Consider the following 19,488-nt stretch of genomic DNA (forward strand, 5'->3'; position numbering starts at 1 on the left):
GAGTGGGGAAGGATAAGGATGTTGATCACTCTAAGATCAGTCTTTATATAGCGAGGTTCAACCTAAAAGAGTATAAGGGGACCGGGGAGCCAAATCTTCTTGACAATTGGCATCGTGAGATGGAGAACATTCTGGATCTGGTACATTGTCCAGATGAGATGAAGGTAGAACAAGCTGCGTTCTACCTGAGGGAAGTAGCTGGTGAGTGGTGGGACAAGGTGAAGGTGAGTGCTAGGGAGATGTACACGAAGCAGGGTCTACCTGCTATACCTTGGGAAGAGTTCCGGAGAGCTATGAGGAAGGAGTTTGTACCTGAGCATGTGAGGAGTAAGCTGAAGGAGGAGTTTGATGGGTTTAAGATGACATCTGACATGTCGGTAGCTGAGTACTACATGCAGTTTAATGAGAAGTCTAGATATGCTGAGGACATGGGTTTGAGTGAGGAGAACCTAGCGCTGAGATTTGAGAGGGGTTGACACCCGGATTATGGACAAGTTACCGTGGAGTCCTTACCGATGTTAAGGAAGCTTATGAGAGGGCTGGGAGAGCTGAGAGGTTGGTGGAGATGGCTCGGGAGAGAGGTAGTGAGAAAAGAAAGGCTGAGAGTGAAGGTGGTGGCCAATCTAACTACAAGAAAGGCAACCACAGTCAGGCTAGAGCGTTTTCTTCTGGTTAAGAGTTCAGTGCTGGGGCTTCCTGTGGGCGTGGCCGTGTGAGTGGTAGTGGCAGTTGGGGAATGACCTGCTATGGCTGTGGCGGTATAGGCCACAAGAGACATGAGTGCACGAGTGTACCTGGAGCTTTTCGAGACCTACTCGGGGAGCTATTCTCGGGGGCCGACACGAGTTATGCGAGTAATGGACCCGGGTGGTCATGGTCTAACCGGGGAGGTCAGAGCAACCGGGGTGGAGGTAACTGCAATGGCGGTAATTCTTATCAGAAACCAGCTACGAACAACAACAATCAGGGGACGGGTGCTAAACCAACCACGTCAGCCAGTACTGTCCAGGGAGGTGGACAAAAGTCCAGTGGAAAGCTGTTTATGATGGACAAGAAAGCAGCTGAGGACGACGCACATGTTATCACTGGTACTTTTCTTGTTAACGGTATTCATACCTTTGTTTTATTTGATTCGGGGGCATCTCAGTCGTTTGTATCTTCGAGTCATGTTAAACGGTTGGGTTTGAAGGTATATGAGTCTGTTAGTGAGAAAGTTTTTATACCTTCGGGTGAGTCTGTATCATATGGGAGGTTGTACATGGATGTATCTATGATAGTTGGGCAAGTTGACCTACCTGTAGACTTGTTAGAGTTTTCTTTAGATGGTTTTGAGATGATAGTCTGGATGGATTTGTTGGGAAAGTACAAAGCTAAGATAGACTGTCATCAAAAGAAAGTGTCTTTGAGAGGTCCTAAGGGTGTTAGTGTGTCTTATCGTGGGTTTGTGGTCAAACCCAAAGTTAAGTTGATTGCAGCTGTGACCTGGAAGTCCAATCTGAGGAAGGGATGTCCTTTGATCTTGTGCCATGTGAGAGATGACCGGATAGAGAGTCCGACAGTTGATCAGATACCAGTGGTGGGTGAGTTTACATATGTCTTTCGAGAGGAGATTCCGGGGTTACCACCGAGGAGAGAGATAGATTTCACGGTTGAGTTGAAACCGGGGACGGGGCCAATCTCTAAGGCACCGTACCGGATAGGTCCTAAAGAGATGGAGGAACTCAGGAAACAGTTAGATGATCTGATAGAGAAGGGATACATTAGACCTAGTGTATCGCCTTGGGGAGCACCAGTTCTTTTTGTGAAGAAGAAAGATGGGAGCTTGAGGTTGTGTATAGATTACAGGGAGCTGAACCGAGTGACAGTGAAGAATAAGTATCCTTTGCCAAGGATAGATGACCTGTTTGATCAGTTGAGCGGTGCATCAGTCTTTTCCAAGATTGATTTGAGGTCGGGGTACCATCAGGTGAAGATTAGAGAGGTGGACATACCAAAGACAGCTTTCGCGTCGAGGTATGGCCATTATGTGTATGTAGTGATGCCTTTTGGGTTATCTAATGCACCGGCTGTGTTTATGGATTTGATGAACAGAATATTCAGACAGTTTTTGGATAAGTTTGTGGTGGTTTTTATCGATGACATCTTAGTCTATTCCAAGACTAAGGAGGAGCATGAGGAGCATCTGAGGATTGTGTTGCAGACTTCGAGGGAGCATGAGTTATATGCTAAGCTGTCCAAGTGTGAGTTCTGGTTAGAGAGAGTTGCGTTTCTGGGGCATGTGATCTCTAAGGATGAGGTAGCTGTGGATCCGGCAAAGATTGAGGTAGTGACAAAGTGGGAAGCACCAAAGAATGTTGCTGAGATCAGGAGTTTCTTGGGTTTAGCTGGATACTACAGACGGTTCGTGAAGGATTTCTCCAAGATTGCTAGACCTATGACAACTTTGATGAGGAAAGAGAACAGGTTTTGTTGGGATGAGAGTTGTGAGACGGCGTTCCAAACATTAAAGGAGCGTTTGACCACAGCTCCTATCTTAGCATTGCCTGAAGGGATTGAGAACTTTGAGGTTTATACAGATGCCTCAAAGAATGGGTTGGGATGTGTGTTGATGCATAATGGTAAAATGATCGCCTATGCTTCTAGGCAATTGAAGCCTTATGAGGAGAACTACCCTACACACGATCTGGAGTTGGGTGCTGTGGTGTTTGCTCTCAAGATTTGGAGACATTACCTTTATGGGGCGACCTTTAAGGTATTTTTCCGATCACAAGAGTCTCAAGTACATCTTCACTCAAAAGGAGTTGAACATGAGACAGAGGAGGTGGATGGAGCTGATTGGCGACTATGACATGGATATTATCTACCATGAAGGGAAAGCCAATGTTGTTGCAGATGCTTTGAGTAGGAAGAGTGTACATTCTTTGTGTACAGCTTTATCTTTGATAAGGTTGAGAGATGAGTTGGGGAAGTTTGGGATACATATGATGCAGAGAGGGGATGCCATGGGAGATTTGATGGTACAGCCTGATCTTTATGATGATATTCGAGGTAAACAGGTGTTGGATCCTAAGATAGTAGAGTGGAGAGCTAGAGTAGAGAAAGGGACAATGTCTCGATTCTCTATTCATACAGATGGTAGTTTGAGGTTTGATGGTAGGTGGTGTGTCCCTAGTGATGAGGAGCTGAAAAAGACAATCATGTCAGAGGCACATTGTACACCATATTCAGTACATCCAGGTGGTGACAAGCTATATAAGGACTTAAAGAACACGTTTTGGTGGCCTGGGATGAAGAAAGAGACAGCTGAGTTTGTGGCCCGTTGTTTGACATGCCAGAGAGTTAAAGGGGAACAACGACGACCACAAGGTAAGATTCAGTCTTTAGAGGTACCTGAGTGGAAGTGGGAATCCATTTCTATGGATTTTATCGTGGGTTTGCCGAAGAGTCAACAGGGTAACAACATGATATGGGTAATAGTGGATCGATTGACCAAGTCAGCTCACTTTGTGCCAATGAAAGATACATGGACTAAGGCACAATTAGCTATGGCTTATCGGAAGAATGTGCTAAAGTTGCATGGAGTCCCTAAGGACATAGTATCTGACAGGGATGCGAGATTTATCTCAAGGTTTTGGAAAGAGTTGAAGGAATCTTTGGGAACGACTTTGAAAATGAGTACAACATTTCATCCTGCGACAGACGGTCAGACTGAGAGAACGATCAAGACTCTTGAGGATATGTTACGAGCTTGTGTGATGGACTTTGGTGGTAGCTGGGAATAGAGGTTGGATTTGATAGAGTTTTCTTACAACAACAGCTATCACACTAGTATTGGCATGGCACCGTTTGAGGCCTTATATGGGAGGAGATGTAGAAGTCCGATTTGTTGGGACGACAGTGCTGAGGCAGTGGTTCTAGGACCAGAGATGGTACATGAGATGGTTGAGCAGATTAAGATGATCAAAGAAAGGATGAGAGCGGCTCAGGATAGGCAAAAGAGTTATGCAGATCTACATCGCCAGGATATAAAGTTTCAGGTTGGGGACAAGGTTCTTCTGAAAGTGTCTCCTATGCATGGGGTTATGAGATTTGGGAAGAAAGGCAAGCTGAGTCAGAAGTTCATAGGGCCTTATGAGATCTTAGAGCGGGTTGGAGAGGTTGCTTACCGTTTGGCTTTGCCAGCTGCGTTAGAGAGGGTGCATAATGTGTTTCACGTATCTCAGTTGCGGAAGTATGTGAGTGATCCGTCACATGTGTTAGAGATAGAGAGCTTAGAGCTAGATGAGTCCTTGTCATACCTTGAGGTGCCAAAGCAGATTCTTGACCGGAAGGTTAGGAAGACTAGGAGTGGAGAGACAGTTTTGCTCAAAATCCTTTGGTCTAACCACGAGACTGAGGAAGCTACATGGGAGGCAGAGGAGGTTATGAGAGAGCGTTACCCTTTTCTTTTTGATCAGGTATGTATGGTTACGGGGACGTAACCTTGTTTCTTTTAGGGGGGTAGGAGATGATCGCAAAGAGTTTTTAAGAGTTTTTACATCTTTTTGTGGTGTGTCGGTATGGTTAGTAATGGTTTGAGTCGGGTTGAGTTTGGCTAGTAACATGTTTTTATGTTGAGTTTAATTTTAGTTGTTGTGTCGGGAGTGTAGTAGTATAATGTTTCCATTACAACCCAAACTCATTATAAGTATAATTATAATTTTCACAATCTTAACTTGTACCGTTTGCACTTTCCAATTCTTAACTTGTTAAGTCCTCCATTAATTTTCCACATCGATTATGTCGTCAAGTTCATCAACTTATAGTGGTTCATATTATTCATCAGCTGATGATGATGATGATGAAGCATCATAAGAACCTCTTGCAGGACCCCCAAGTAGATTTATGTACGCTAAACCGTTTACGTGCATCATTCACAATCTCCCGTATACAGAGGACGGGCATGCAAAGGCTATACTCTCGTATAGCCTTGACTCGTTAATAGGTTTGATTCGGTTAGCCGGATTGAATTTGGTTCAAACTATCTTCCCCGATCATGATGCGCATGATGGCTTCGGGCGGTGCGCCCTCATCGTGTTTGGCGGGGGTGAGGAGCGGGAATGCTTTCGTCAGGCTCGCAAACTTGAGCGGGCATTCTATAACAATGACTTTTCGAGACTCTGGTTTGATCACGATGATCAGCGGGTAGGCCCATATTTATGGGTTGCGAATGAATCTGACCGTCTCCTACTACTTCCGATTCTGCACCACCAAGGTCGCATTGCCGAGCAAGGGACAGTGCCGTTGGAATGGGACAATGACTGTGTGGATTGGGCGGAAGGTGAAAGAGGCATATATGGTGATATTGTCTCTGAATTCCAGAGGATGGGGTAACAAAAAACATACTCCCTCCATTCAACTCCAAACTACACATTTGCTTTTTCACGTTTGTCAATGTTTGTTTTACGCGATTTTTTTCTTTTGCTTGATATTTTAATGTACTCCTAAAACCTAAGTCATTATAATAAAAGTTTGATATTTTTCTGGTGATATTGTCTCTGAATTCCGGAGGATAGGGTAACAAAAAACGTAACAAAAAACATAAATAATTAAACTTTAATTCAAACCACCACCATAATCCAAATACAACTTAAAATGCCAGATAATAATTAAAGACTTAATTATTAGAATCTGATGAAGTATTAGGATACTCATCATGAATTTCGGTATAGAGCAAGTCGTAGATCGGCCCTTCATTATCACCGGGAAGCGCAGGTGGAATGGCCTCTTTCTCCCATGACATAGGCACGGTCGCAAGAATGTGATGCTTCCTATAATGTTTCAGTAGATGATGATCAAGATGGGTCGCAACCCATAGATAAGGGCCTTGTTGTTTATCATCCGAATAGAAGTCCTCTTTCCCCGCATCTCTCCCCCGCAAATCTAGCCCCTAATTTTCTTGCCTGACGAAAACTATCATGGCAGTTGGCTTCGTCAAACACGATAAAAGCGAAGCCTACAAAACCTTGCTTATTTGTAGACACAGGGTACACTTTTTTAACCGCGGTGAAACCGGAGTCATGAAGCATTTGCGTCAACCACCTAAAATTAGAGTTTAAACCCTTTCCATTCACACCATAATGAACCGGGAGATTATGGAGAATGCAAGTAAAAGGTTGTGCGTAACGATAATGTGATTATAGCTCCGATACACCAGTCATATTTTTTTTAGAGAGAAATTTAGAAAGAAATTAAAGAGTAAATGTTTGATAATTTAGAATTTGACCTAATACATTATGAAGACATATTTATAGAATTATTTTGGTCAAATTGAATATTATTGGTCAAATTGAATATTTATTAAATTTCTGATAAAGTTTTGAATGCAGTAGTCAAACTGAAAAATCTAATCAAATACTGACAACGGTTGAATTGAAAAACCATTATTTCATAATAGAAAATAATAACGGTTACAAAAAAATCCGTAGCTATAACATAACAACGGGTAATAAAAACCGTTGCTGGTGTTAATTTAGTAACGGTTTTCGAAATGCCGATATCTTAAACTGGTAACGGTTTTCTAACAACCGTTGATAAGAGTGATTCTATAACGAGTTTTTGGAAACCGTTAAACGTTTTTGACAACAGTTTGTTAAGCAGTCGTTGTCAAATTATAATAACAACGGTTTTCGAGGGAAACCATTATTCCTATTAATGTGGTCTAGGTTTCCGCCAATATTTGGAAAACGGTAATCTAAGTGTCGTTATTAAATGCATTAAACCGTTGTAATACGCTCCTTATTGATTGCCAGATTTGGCGTAGTGAACTTTGAAAGTGGATGAAATTTTCTCACAATTCCTCAATTTAATAGTTAACCTCTTAAAGAGTTTTCACATAGTGTTCATATGTTTTAACCAATACTAAAATCTTCTATATTATCGACATTATGTGACTCCAAACATAACCTTTAAACGTGAGCATTATTCTTATTCATAACTAAATTCCAATGTGATGGTCTTTCATTTTGAAAATCTTAAAATTTCAAGATTGGAGACTTTAGCATGAAAGGTTACATGTTATTACACATCAATGTAAATTATCAAGGAGAAAAATTATCAATGTGGAGCTTCCTAAGACATTAAAAGTTGAAATTTAAGATACTCATGGATAAGTTAATCATGTAGTGAGCATCAAATAACATTTTTGACATGGTTAGTGTCAAATTTTGATAAAATTAGTTACATTTTTAAGATGGAAACTTCTTGGTTTACCTCATTGTGTAACAATAACCATCAATTTCCTAGCTTATTAACACTCTTAAACCAATTATCAAAGCCTAAATAAAGAAAAATGCTTAGAGATAGAAAGAGAAAATGATCTGAAATTTTAACATAAATTTTAGAGCCGCTGTAAGGAAAGCTCAGCTAAAAAATGGCGGTTATGACTTTTAGTGATAATCAGTTCTCTCCTTTAGCATCTTCCAGTTCTAAAACTAAATCAAAAACTCCAAAAAATCAAATCTTGAGTCTAATAAACAAAAGGAGACGGCTGTTGAGTCACCAGTGGTAGCACAGAATTAAAAGGTTGTTCTTCAACCACCTCTGGCTTCAAGTTCTAAGGGTCCTACTTCAGCAGATGCTAGACACTCAAAGACGATGGGGGCGCTGAATGGGATTCCTATTCTTAACCTGGTGATGCTGTTGAGGAGCCGGGTTCACTTGGTTGGACGTTGAGGACAGGTGGTAGGAATATTCCTATCATGGAGACGATTGCAGAGAAGGAATAGTCTTGTGATATGCTCCAATTTTCCCATGAAGACATCCAAACTGAGGTAGAATTTTGGAAAAACTCTGTCTTTTTTTATATCCTTGGTGCTAACCCTCCGTGGGAATTCATTGAGGACTATGTTTATAGAGTATGGCATGAGTTTAAGGTTGATAGGGTCTCATTTATGGATAATGGCATATTTTTGGTTAGGTTTAAAACCTCTGAATGTAAGGATGCTCTCTTATCCTCTGGGTATTATATGTTTGATAATAAACCTATCATTATTAAACCCTGGGATGTGGATGTTGACTTGATAAAAGCAAAGGTAGATGTTGTGCCTGTTTGGATAAAACTGACAGGTATCCCTCTGAAATTCTGGGGAGACTGTCTACCAAAAATTGCTGGTCTGGTTGGAGAGTTTGTGTAGAAGGACAAAGCAACTACTAACAGAATTCGACTGAGTCAGGCTAGAGTTATGGTTGAACTTTAGATTGACCAAGCTTTACCTGAAAAAGCTAGACTCCTGGATGAGACTGGGAAGGTAATTGAGGTGAAGGTTGATTATGAATGGTTACAGTTACCTGTAGTTTGTGTAAGGGTATGGGACATGTGAAGGAAAAATGCAGGAAAGCTCCTAAAAAAACTAGGGTTAAGGCAGTGCAGAAACCACAACAGGTGTGAAGGCCTGTTTAGAAGGTCCATGTTACTCCTCCTGTGACTGAACCTCAGAATAATCTCTTTACACCTGAAGTGTTCCCTCATTTAGCTAGAACTGTCAAATCAACACCTGCAAGGCAAATTCTGAGAATGAACAAGCAGGGTGGTCCTATTAGTGCTAGGGTTTCTGGCAGTGCAGGGCCATATACTTTCATTGAGGCATTGAATAGATTGGCTACACCAAAGGTGAGTGTAGTTCAGAGTGGTAAGGATCCCCCCTACCATTATAAATGCATAACATTGGTTTTTGGAATGTTAGGGGCCTTAATGACATTAATAAACAAAAGCTAGTTAAGTGGTTTATGCAGAATATTGCTGTGGGTTTATTTGGATTACTTGAAACTAAAATAATACCTAGTAATTTGCTAAACAGGAATACGACTTTGTGTGATGCATGAATTATTTCTACTAATTGTAGTTGGCATAAAGGGGGGAGAATTTAGGTTTTTTGGAAACACGAATGCTTCTCTATTCAGTTTCTTTCTTATGGTTCTCAGTATATCCATATGAGAGTTAATTCGTGTAATGATGATAGGATGTTTCTCCTGTCCATGATTTATGCTCATAATGGAGTTTAGGATAGACAAGAATTATGGGATTTTCTTAAAGCTGAAGCAGCATATTGTACTGTCCCTTGGCTTTGGCTAGGGGATTTCAACACTGTGTTATCCCCTGTTGAAAGATTGGGAGGGAATTCTACTGAAATAGAGATGGAACAATTCCAATATTGTGTTTCCATTTGCTGTATGAAGGATATTCAGGCTACTGGGGCTCTTTTTACATAGTCAAACAAACAGGAACTAGTGGATATGGTCTATAGTAGGCTTGATAGAGCAATGGGCAATTTTAAGTGGATGGAAAGTTTTGGTGACTATGTGGCTAATTTCCACCCCCTGGATTGTTTGATCACTCTCCTTGTACAATATATGATCGGAAGAGTGGAATGAGTGGCAAGAAATGCTTTAAGTATTTTAATATATGGGGGCAATCTGAACTGTTCAGAGAATGTGTGGAAAGTGTGTGGCAGAGAAAGTATAGGGGTACAAAGATGTTTCAGGTTATTTAGAAATTGAAGGATCTCAAGCATGTACTCAAAAGTCTGAACAAAACTTGTTTCTCAGACATTGAGACTAGTTATAACTTAACTGTTCTTTTAGTGGAGAAATTCAAAAAGACCTAATTAGTACTCCTGGTAATATTGATCTTATGCAGCAAGAATATGATGTGGCATAGGAATTGAAGGAATTACTTGCTGCCAGGGACAATTTCCTTATTCAAAAGGCTAAAGTTCAATGGTCTTTGGAAGGGGACATCAATACTGCCTACTTTCATAACTCTATCAGAAAGAGAATGATGCAAAACAAAGTGCTGAGTATTGAAGAACAAAATGGGATTGTGTGTACTGATGGAGATCATATTCAAAATGCATTCCTGGTGTACTACATGGATCTACTGGGTTCCCAAGTTGCAACTGAACCAGTTAATTTCCAAGTGGTTAGAAGGGGTTGGTATACAGGGTTTAAAACTCGTCATCAAAAGTTACCCAACCAAAACAATATTTATAACTTCACCAACTACTCTTAGTAAAGAGGCAAGTAAAGGTCGGATCCCAAGGGATGGGTATTGATGTAGGATTTTCAATTGTAAATGGTCGTGTCTTAGGGTGTCACAATTTGGGGTTGAGATAGGAGATTAATTAAAACTAATCAACAATAAAAACAAAGCAAGGTAGATAAAATGAAGGTGTAAACAATTGATTAAAAGCACTAGGGTATAATGGGTTCATAGGGGAATACATGGGAGTTGATCATACAAACATATTCTCAAATTATAAGCAAGCAATTATTGTTGTGATGGGATCGAGTTAGTGTATATCTTACAATCCCTAAGAAGGTTTGGGTTCCGGAGCCGAATCGATTAGATTGTACAACACCTACAAGTCGACTTAATCCTTCCTATTCAACATTATGCATGGTCTAATGAGGCTCGAGTTGGTTTATGTCTTACAAGCCTCATTGAAAAGATAAGTGATGGGTAAAAAATGCAAGGATTCATAGGCTCGCATTTCATCAAACATAACATGTGCATAAGTTGAAATCACAACAAGCAAGCAAATAAATTATGTGAACATATTAGATTAAGCATGAATCATTCCCCATGTTGGTTTCCCCTAATTACCCATTAACCCTAGCTAAGGAAACTACTCACTCATGATCAAGTTTAACATGCTAACAAGGTTGTCAATCACATTTACAAGGCAAAACATGATGAATGAATGAAAATGATTAACAATAATTAAAGCAAGGATTAAGAGAATTATACCTATGGAGATTCCAAAATAATAATGCAAAAAATAATAGAAGTACTTGATGATTGATGGAAGGTTGTCAATCTCCCAATAAACCCAAATGATCTTCTAATTGCCCAAAATAAATGATGAACAATAGAGAAATTAAGGAAAGATTAAGTATTGAGATTTGTATTAAGACTAGATTAAGAGTTTATTACAAGATTAAGGAATGATTACTAATTGATTAGAACTTGATTACTCGATGATGCCAATCTAGCTAGTACAATGGGGTATTTATACTAAAGATTAAGTACAAAGATTAGGGTTACTAAGGGCTTAAATGACTATTAAGTTCTTAAGAAAAGTTGAGGAAATTCTCCTCTCCAAGGAGATGAGCATCTCCATTTTGCTAGTCTTGCCATGATCCGAGCGACTTGAAAACAGGCACGGGCTCTCTGGGGTACGATCCGAGCGGATTGTCAAGGGAGACGCTCGGATCTTCTTGCTTCAGGATGAGCGTCTTGGTCACAGGACGCTCGGATAATGGTGGGGAGATGCTCGGATCCTCTGTGATCGGCTTGGATCCCTTGGCAGACAACATTTCTTCTTTTCTTCCTTCATAATCCACGAGGATCAATCCGGGGATGCAAGGATCCTTTCGTCATTGCCCGTTTCACTTTATTATCTACATAGGCCTTTTAGTATCGTCTTCCCTTTGATGCTTGGTCATTAGATGCGATCAATTTAGCTCCATTTCGCCATGTAAATACAAGGTTTGCACTCCTCTCCTACCAAGGAAACAAAACCTCAAAGAATATGCAAAATGGGAAACTAAAGATAGTAAATGACCCAATTATGCACTATAAAGCATAGGAACGAGGCTAATTCGGGGACTAAATATGCTCAAATATGAGTCACATCAGGGGTCTCACTCCTCCCCTTCAAACTCTTATTCAAACTAACCTACTAATATAGGCGATGTGAGATAATTAGCGGGTCTCACTACGCCCCTTCAACTCACAACAAGACAACCATGAGGTAGGATGCCTTCTTGCAAGGCAAGGTGGGACTTGCCAAAATGGCGATACATCCAATCATTAAAGCACACAAATCAAGTAATGGATGCATCTACAAAAATGAATAGCCACTTTCCTCATCTAAGTGGCGGAAATTATCTACAAGGGAAGCAATCTAAGGGTACACATTCCAACATAGATACAGTTTCTTCAAACTACTAAGCCTAGAAGGATACCAATAAATCACCTCCAAGTTGTGTCAAGCTAGGGTACCTTTGTCCTCAATCGTTAAATGCTTTCGTCAAGAGTATGCTCCCTATGGTGTTAGAAACACTTGAGGATCACGGAATTCCCCTTCTTGCCTAGACAAGAAGAAGGGTCGTCCCCTCTCTACCATGCACAAAAGTGGATACGATGGAAAAGGGATCAATAGAATTTGAGTTTCATGTGGGAGTTTGCATTTTGTTGTTGTTTTTCCCTCCAATTTGTGGCATTCGACATTTTGAGAACAATTTCTTTTTGCCATTTCTTTTGATGTTTGGCATTTCAACACTTGACAATTTCAACTTTTTCTTGTATTTTCTTTTGAACATTTTCAAAGCTACCCCATTTGTAGTGAGGGTGCTTGTATTTGAAGGATAGGAGTTCTCATTTTTGTTACTCCTCTTTCCTTTTTGATGCAATTGCAAACTTTTTTTTTCTTTTCATTTCTTGAACTCAATCTTGAACAATTTTTGTGCCCATTCCCTTTTTTGATAACAAAATGTGGTAGAACATGGAAGATGGTTGCATGGTTTCAAGGGTCACCTTGGAATAAACGGTAGCCAAGGAGTTATCACACCACAAGGTACTCTTGACTAGGCCTTAATTCATGGGTCAAAGGATACTAGCATGACACATCCTAGGGTGTTTTACAAGTATTCTAACAAGCAAAGTCTCAAGAAGAAAAAGTATCTACAAGGGCCTATATCCACTTGTCAAGTTTCCCAAATAGATGCTTTCACAAAATGTCTCCTAAATGCAACTATATGCCATGATGCAACTATCATTTATATAACCTAATGCATATGTTTCTACCAACTAGTATGCCAAATAATCTGAATGCAATCCTATAATCACATTGTTTATACCGCATCAATCAAAATAAAGCCACATAGTCATTAACATAAAGAGGAAAAAGGAGATTGGAAAGATCATACCATGCGGTCTTCAATATCCTCATGTCTCGGATGTGGCGTAGTCGATTAATGTGAAAAAGGGTAAACAAACAAGCAAACAAACAAGTATGTACAATATATACAATTCTAAACTAAAAAGGAATGAACATGTTTTTGATTTTTTCAAATTTTCAATTTTTATGGTTTTTATGTTTATGAAATAAAAATACATGTCTTTGTATTTTTCAAAAATTTTCAATTTTTATCATTTTTGTTTTATAAGTCATGTTAGAATTTCCCATCCCCACACCAGTATGAACATTGTCCTCAATGGCCAATACGATAGGAAATTATGCAAGCTATATGAAAATGCATGATTCCTAAGCGAAATGCAAACTATATGATATATATATATACACAAGTGAATGCAAACTAAGCATGCTATATGATGCATGAATCTTTGTTTGGTTGGAGAGCATAATTTAAATTAACTCCCAATGCGTATGCTTGAACTTCCCCAAACCAAATGAGAGTGAGGCAGTTCATGCATAAAAGATCCTATGCATACAACTAAACTTGTCATTTTGGATTTTTCAGGTGGGAACAATAAAAGACACCTCAATGAGACTGAGGTGGGAGTCCTCTATGTGGTGCTAGGACTCAATACTCATGATCAAGAATAAATTAAAAATGTTATAAAGACAAAGCTAAAAGGAGGGGTAGGAAACTCACAATGGGTAGTGGTATCCTCCAAAAGCTTGTCTAATCCTCAATCGTCGCTCATAGCGACATCACTACCATCTCCATCATCATCATCATCATCATCCTCACTAGCATCATTATCATCATCTACCTCCATAGACCCGGAGGCTTCACCATCATCACTTGAGCTTTCTTCTTCTTCCTCACTTCCCTATTCTTCTTCACCTTCTTCATCTTCTTCTCCACCACTCTCAACAACAAACTCCTCATTACCCATGCTAGCATCCCTAGGAGCATTATGAAAGAAAACTTCCCTATCCGCCCAACTAGGAAAAGGACATGATGGGTCAAGAAGTCCTTGCCTAGCTAGGTGTAAGAGAGGCGGATATTGAGCTCTATATGCATGGACTCGGTCTTCATGGGCTTGCTTATGCATTTCTTGTATCAAAAGAGTCAAGTAATCATTCCCCACCGTAACATTTTCGGGTCGGAATTCATGGTAGGTGAACGGGTAGGGTGGAGTGACAATAGAGGAGGAGGGCTCGGCAATGGCCTCCCTATAGTGTTGCATTATGGACTCGGCTTCCTCGGAGAGTGGGAGAAGATAGTGCGGGCTTCGGACATTTAGTCGGCAAATTTTGTTCGGTAGAATGAAGGATTTGGCATCTTTTGTAAGCCACTCAAATTTGTCGTCAAGGGTGTCATTCTTGACCCAATGGAATTTGTGAACCATAGTGGCTAGATCAATGAGGTGGCCTCCCTTAACCGGCTTATAAGTGTCATCTTTGTTGAAATTCCGGTTGAAGTGCTTTGCCAACCACGTTACCAATCCCCCATTTACTATAAAGGCCGCGCCTTCCTTCCCATGATCGATATTAAGCCACCTTTCGATTAAAAGTTGAAGGATATTGTATTTCTTGGTGAACTTCTTATCGACATTCAAGGTTGACTCGTGATAGATGAAATCAAGTTCGGTGAAGTGATTAGTCCCTTTCCAAGCAATAAGAGTACTTCCCACAACCTTGTGCCACACCCTTATGCCCGGGTGATGAAAATAAAGGGCACGACATTCATGGAAGGACTCGAATTTCCTTCCGGTAATAGCTTTCCACAAAGGGGCGGGATCATATTTTGTTGAAGGTTTCTTCACATAAGTCGAGTCATTATCAAGACCGAAAACTTTGCCAAAATCATTAAAGGACATCTTCCTATCCACATTCTCAAGGCGGAATTCAATATTCGTTCGAGTCTCCACCTCTGTAACTTTCAATGAACTTAGAAATTCTAAGGTGAGGGAGGGGTAGGTCAATTCTTGCATATTAAACAATGTAAGCAACCCCATAGACTCTAAGAAGTTCTTGGTCCTTTAAAGGACACCCAATTTGGTCAAGGCATCTTGGCAAATAAACTTGGTGGGTAAAATCGATTTCTTAGCAAGAGACACAAAATTTTTCCTATGAGCATCGGATGTGAAAATTACCTCCGGATATTCTTGTAGTTGCTCAATAACCGGAATAGAACTTGTAGCTTCCACCATAGGAGTTTATTGAATTTCCATTCTTGCTTGTTGAACCACCAAAGCCTTTGAGGCTTGAAGTGCTTGTTGCCTTTTGGAAAGGTTTGGTTTTGTGAGTGCCTTGCTTCCACCTTTAGTCCTAGCCATAGTTCTTCTCCTTGTATGTATCAACAACCAATGATTTGCTTGAATTCTTCTAGTATCCTCAAGCTTCAATAAAACCCAAATCGATTTAGGATTTTCGAAATTTGCTTTTAACCCTAGAAAATCGATTCAATTTTTGAGGATTTGGATGTTTGAATGGCTTTTTGTTGATAGAGGAGTGATTTGTTTGAGTTTTGAGGAAGTTCAGAATTGATTTGGGTGAATTTGGTTGAGGAAATTGATTTTTGTGGATGGAGGGATTGAGGGTTTTGAGGGTTTTGAATGTGTGTTTATATTTTGAATGAATAAAATGAAATGGGGAAAGGGGGTTTTAATCCCGTGTTTTTGAATTGCAGTAGAGGGAGACGAGCATCTGCAGCACGGGACACTCGGATGGTTGCCCAGTCAGTTTTATAAAATGTAACTCGTGCTGAGACGAGCGTCTTCGGTAGGAGACGAGCGTATTTTGCCTGGAGATGAGCGGATTCTTTTGAGGACGCTCGGATTCAAGGTCAGAGTGAAATCCCAGATTCTGATATAACCAAGACGAGCGGATCTTTACTGAGATGAGCGTCTTTTGGTTGAGACGAGCGGATTCCTGAGGAGACGCTCGGATTCATACCCAGTGCAATTTTTTCCTTTTCAGCTCTGCCAGGACGAGCGTCTTTCACTCAGGACGCTCGGATTTTCAGCCAGGACGAGCGGCTTCTTCTTGAGACGCTCAGATTGCTCGTGTACCTCACGGATTCAGTTCCACCCGTGGGTATTTTCATAACCCAAGTCATTCCATCTTCGTTCCTTTGGTCTTCATTGTGGGGGCACTACGAAAGCTTGGATAGCCTAGGCAATTGCTATCCCCACACTAAGTCAAAACACTACACATCAAGAAACATATAAGTCCCTCCCTCAATTTCTCTCAAAATGATAATCTTGACCAAAGCATATGAATCCAAAATTGACAAAAATGCAATACAATAAGTAAAGTGCAAGTTAAGGGGTTAGAATATTTACAAATGGTGGTTTAGGGAGGACTCCACCAAACTCTCATTCATGTATGAGATGTCAAGGAGGCATAGCCAAGGTGTTGTTGATGTTGCTCAACACCTTGAAGAAGTAGTCGAAGGCTTTTTCATTGTCATTATAAAGATCTTAAATAGACCTTTGCATATGTTGTTCTTTATTATGATGATTTGAGTTAACATAATCACCAAATCCTTGGTCTTGGGTCATAGCATTACCAATATAAGGATTGAATAACCCTTCAAACTCATCATCCCATAAACCGCATACTTCATTAGCTTGCTTCCCAATAGTATCATGAGTTGATGAGAACAACTCCTCTTCCTTCTTGTCATTATGGCCGATGAGGCCTTCTTCTTCTCTTGTCATGAGTGGTGGTGAGCTATTCAAGCTCTCATCCTTGTTGAAACTTTCTTGCTCTTTGGATGGAGCATCTTGGAGATTATCCACTTTCTTTTCCTATATGGGTGGTGATTCTTTACCCATAGCTTGTCCTTTGTATTGAGATGCCAACTTCTTCCTATCACATTCTCGGCTATTATGATCAACCATGAAACATGGCTCATGTAAGCTGGGAGCTCTCATTGTCTTGTCAAGGTTAAAAGTGATTGTTTCATCTCCTACTTCAAGTGTGAGCTCTCCATGTTTCACTTCAATCACCGCTCCTATGGTGTGTAAGAATGGTCTTCTTAAAATGATAGAAATGTTGGAGTCTTCCTCCATGTCAACAATAACAAAGTCCACCGGGATGAAGAACTTGCCAATTCTTACCGGCACATCCGCCCACACCCCTAAAGGTGTCTTCGTTGACCGATCCGCCATTTGAAGTGTGATATTAGAGCACTTGAGTTCTCCCATTCCTAGCCTTTTGCATACCGAGTATGGCATGACACTTACACTTTCTCTAAGGTCACATAGAGCTTTGTTGATTGTAGTGTCGCCAATGGTGCATGGAATAGAGAAACTTCCCGGATCCTTGAGTTTTGGAGGTGACTTCCTTGTAGGATGGCACTACTCACCTTAGTGAACGCAATAGTCTCTAGCTTCCGAATGGATTTCTTCTTTGTAAGAATATCTTTCATGTATTTCGCATGCCGGAACACGGTTAATCAATTCGGTGAATAGGATGGATACTTCCAAATTATTCACAATCTCTATGAACTTTCCAAGTTGTTCATCGAACTCAGGCTTAACTTGACGACTTGGAAATGGAAGTCTAATCACAATAGGCTCTTTCTCCTTAACCTTCTCTTCATTCTTCTTCTTTGAAACTTCTTGAATGGTGGTGGGTTCTTCTTCTTTCTTAGAGTTCTCAACTCTTTCCTTGTCACTAGCATTCACAACATCTTCATCAATTGTCTTCTTAGGTCCTTCATACCTAGTACCACTCCTCAAATGGATGGCACTCACTGAATCATGTCTTGGGGGATTACCTTGAGGTGGTAGTTGCCCCTTTTGTCTTTGAGAACTAGAAGATGCTAATTGAGACATTTGGGTTTCCAACATCTTTGTGTGAGCTAGTATGTTGTTGATGGTGATGTCTTTTGCTTGGTTATCCTTTTGCATTTGAGTGAAAAAATCTTGTTGGTTCTTTTGCATTTGGAGGACCGCTTTTTGAACATCAAAACCTTGGTCATTTGTTTAATTGTATGTAGGTTGATTTTGATAACTTTGGTTTTGATTGTAAAAGGGTCTTTGAGCTTGGTTTCTCATTGGAGGTGGGGTGTATGCTTGAGGGTTTTGAACATTTTGACTTTTGTATGAAAGATTGGGGTGGAATTTGGTATTCTCATTGTAATAGTTTGAATAAGGGGTGCCGATTTTGTATGCTTGGAAATCATTCACTTGTTCCCCTACATTCACTTTGGTCATGTCCCAAAGTTCCACAACTCTCACATACTCCACTTGGAATTGATGATGATGCCACCATAGCATTAACATGTTGCTTGGGTGATTTGGAGGCCTCTTTAAGTTTAGCCATGGCCTTCTCAAACTTCAAATTAATGGTATCAATATGAGCACTAAGTTGAGCATCCAATTGAGTAATGGAATCCACCTCATGCTTTCCTCCTCTAGTAGCCTTCCGTGGTCTACTATATTGTGAGTTATGGACCGCCATTTCTTCAATTTTGTTCCATGTTTGATTGTCATCAACTTCGGTGAACATATCATTTGATCCCATATTGAGAATGTTTCGGGAGTCTTCGTATAGACCATTCCAAAATTGTTGTACAAGGAACCACTCGCTAAGTCTATGGTGTGGACAAGATCGACAAGTGTCCTTGAATATTTCCCATGCTTCATACAAATATTCCTCATCCCTTTGTTTGAACCCGGTGATTTGGGCTCTCAACATGTTAGTCTTCTCCGAGGATAGAATTTCTTGTAGAAAGGAAGTGCCAATTTCTTCCAAGAATCAATACCAAGAGTAGCCTTATCTAGGCTCTTCAACCATTGTTTCACGGAACCAATCAAAGAGAAAGGAAATAAGACCCATCGGATTTGGTCTTGAGTAACTCCGGTTTGAGAAATCGCATTACAATAGTCACAAAAAGTGTCCAGATGAGAATGAGGGTCTTCACTAGGCATCCCCCCAAATTGACTTCTCTCAACTAATTGTATAAATCCGGATTTGACAATGAAATTACCGGTTAAATGTTGTGGTGTAGGAGTACCATTTGGTAGGTTCTCTTCGATTGGTACGGAATATGATGAAAATTTAGGCATTGTGGGTTGATTTTGTGGCGGGTTTTGTATTGGGTTATCCTCTCCCTCTCTTGCAAAAGGGTTGATGAACTCAATATTATTTGGTTGAAAGTCCAGAATCTCACCAATACCTCTCAAAGTATTCCTAGCAAGTCTTCTATTGTTGGTCAAAGTTCTTTCGATTTCAAGATCAATGGGTAACAAGTTACCTTGTGATCTCCTAGACATGCAAAATATCAAACAACTTGAAAACAATTAGAACAACCTTGAGGAGATTGACTTCCGCAAGGTAAAGAACGACACAACTAAAAACAATGAATGAAAATCAAATCAAGTTAACACCGTCCCCGACAACGGCGCCATTTTTTGGTATACAGGGTTTAAAACTCGTCGTCAAAAGTTACCCAACCAAAACAATATTTATAACTTCACCAACTACTCTTATTAAAGAGGCAAGTAAAGGTCGGATCCCA

The 19,488-nt window shown here is 40.2% G+C and overlaps 1 non-coding gene across 1 annotated transcript; it reads left to right on the forward strand.

The window, feature by feature from the left end:
• Positions 1-18,557: 18,557 nt before the first annotated feature.
• Positions 18,558-18,665, forward strand: LOC141593211 (small nucleolar RNA R71). Its single transcript, XR_012521314.1, has one exon. It is a non-coding gene; the product is annotated as a small nucleolar RNA R71 (small nucleolar RNA).
• The last annotated feature ends 823 nt before the right edge of the window (positions 18,666-19,488 follow it).

This window comes from Silene latifolia, chromosome 7, assembly GCF_048544455.1.
Source record: "Silene latifolia isolate original U9 population chromosome 7, ASM4854445v1, whole genome shotgun sequence".
NCBI classification, from domain to species: domain Eukaryota; kingdom Viridiplantae; phylum Streptophyta; class Magnoliopsida; order Caryophyllales; family Caryophyllaceae; genus Silene; species Silene latifolia.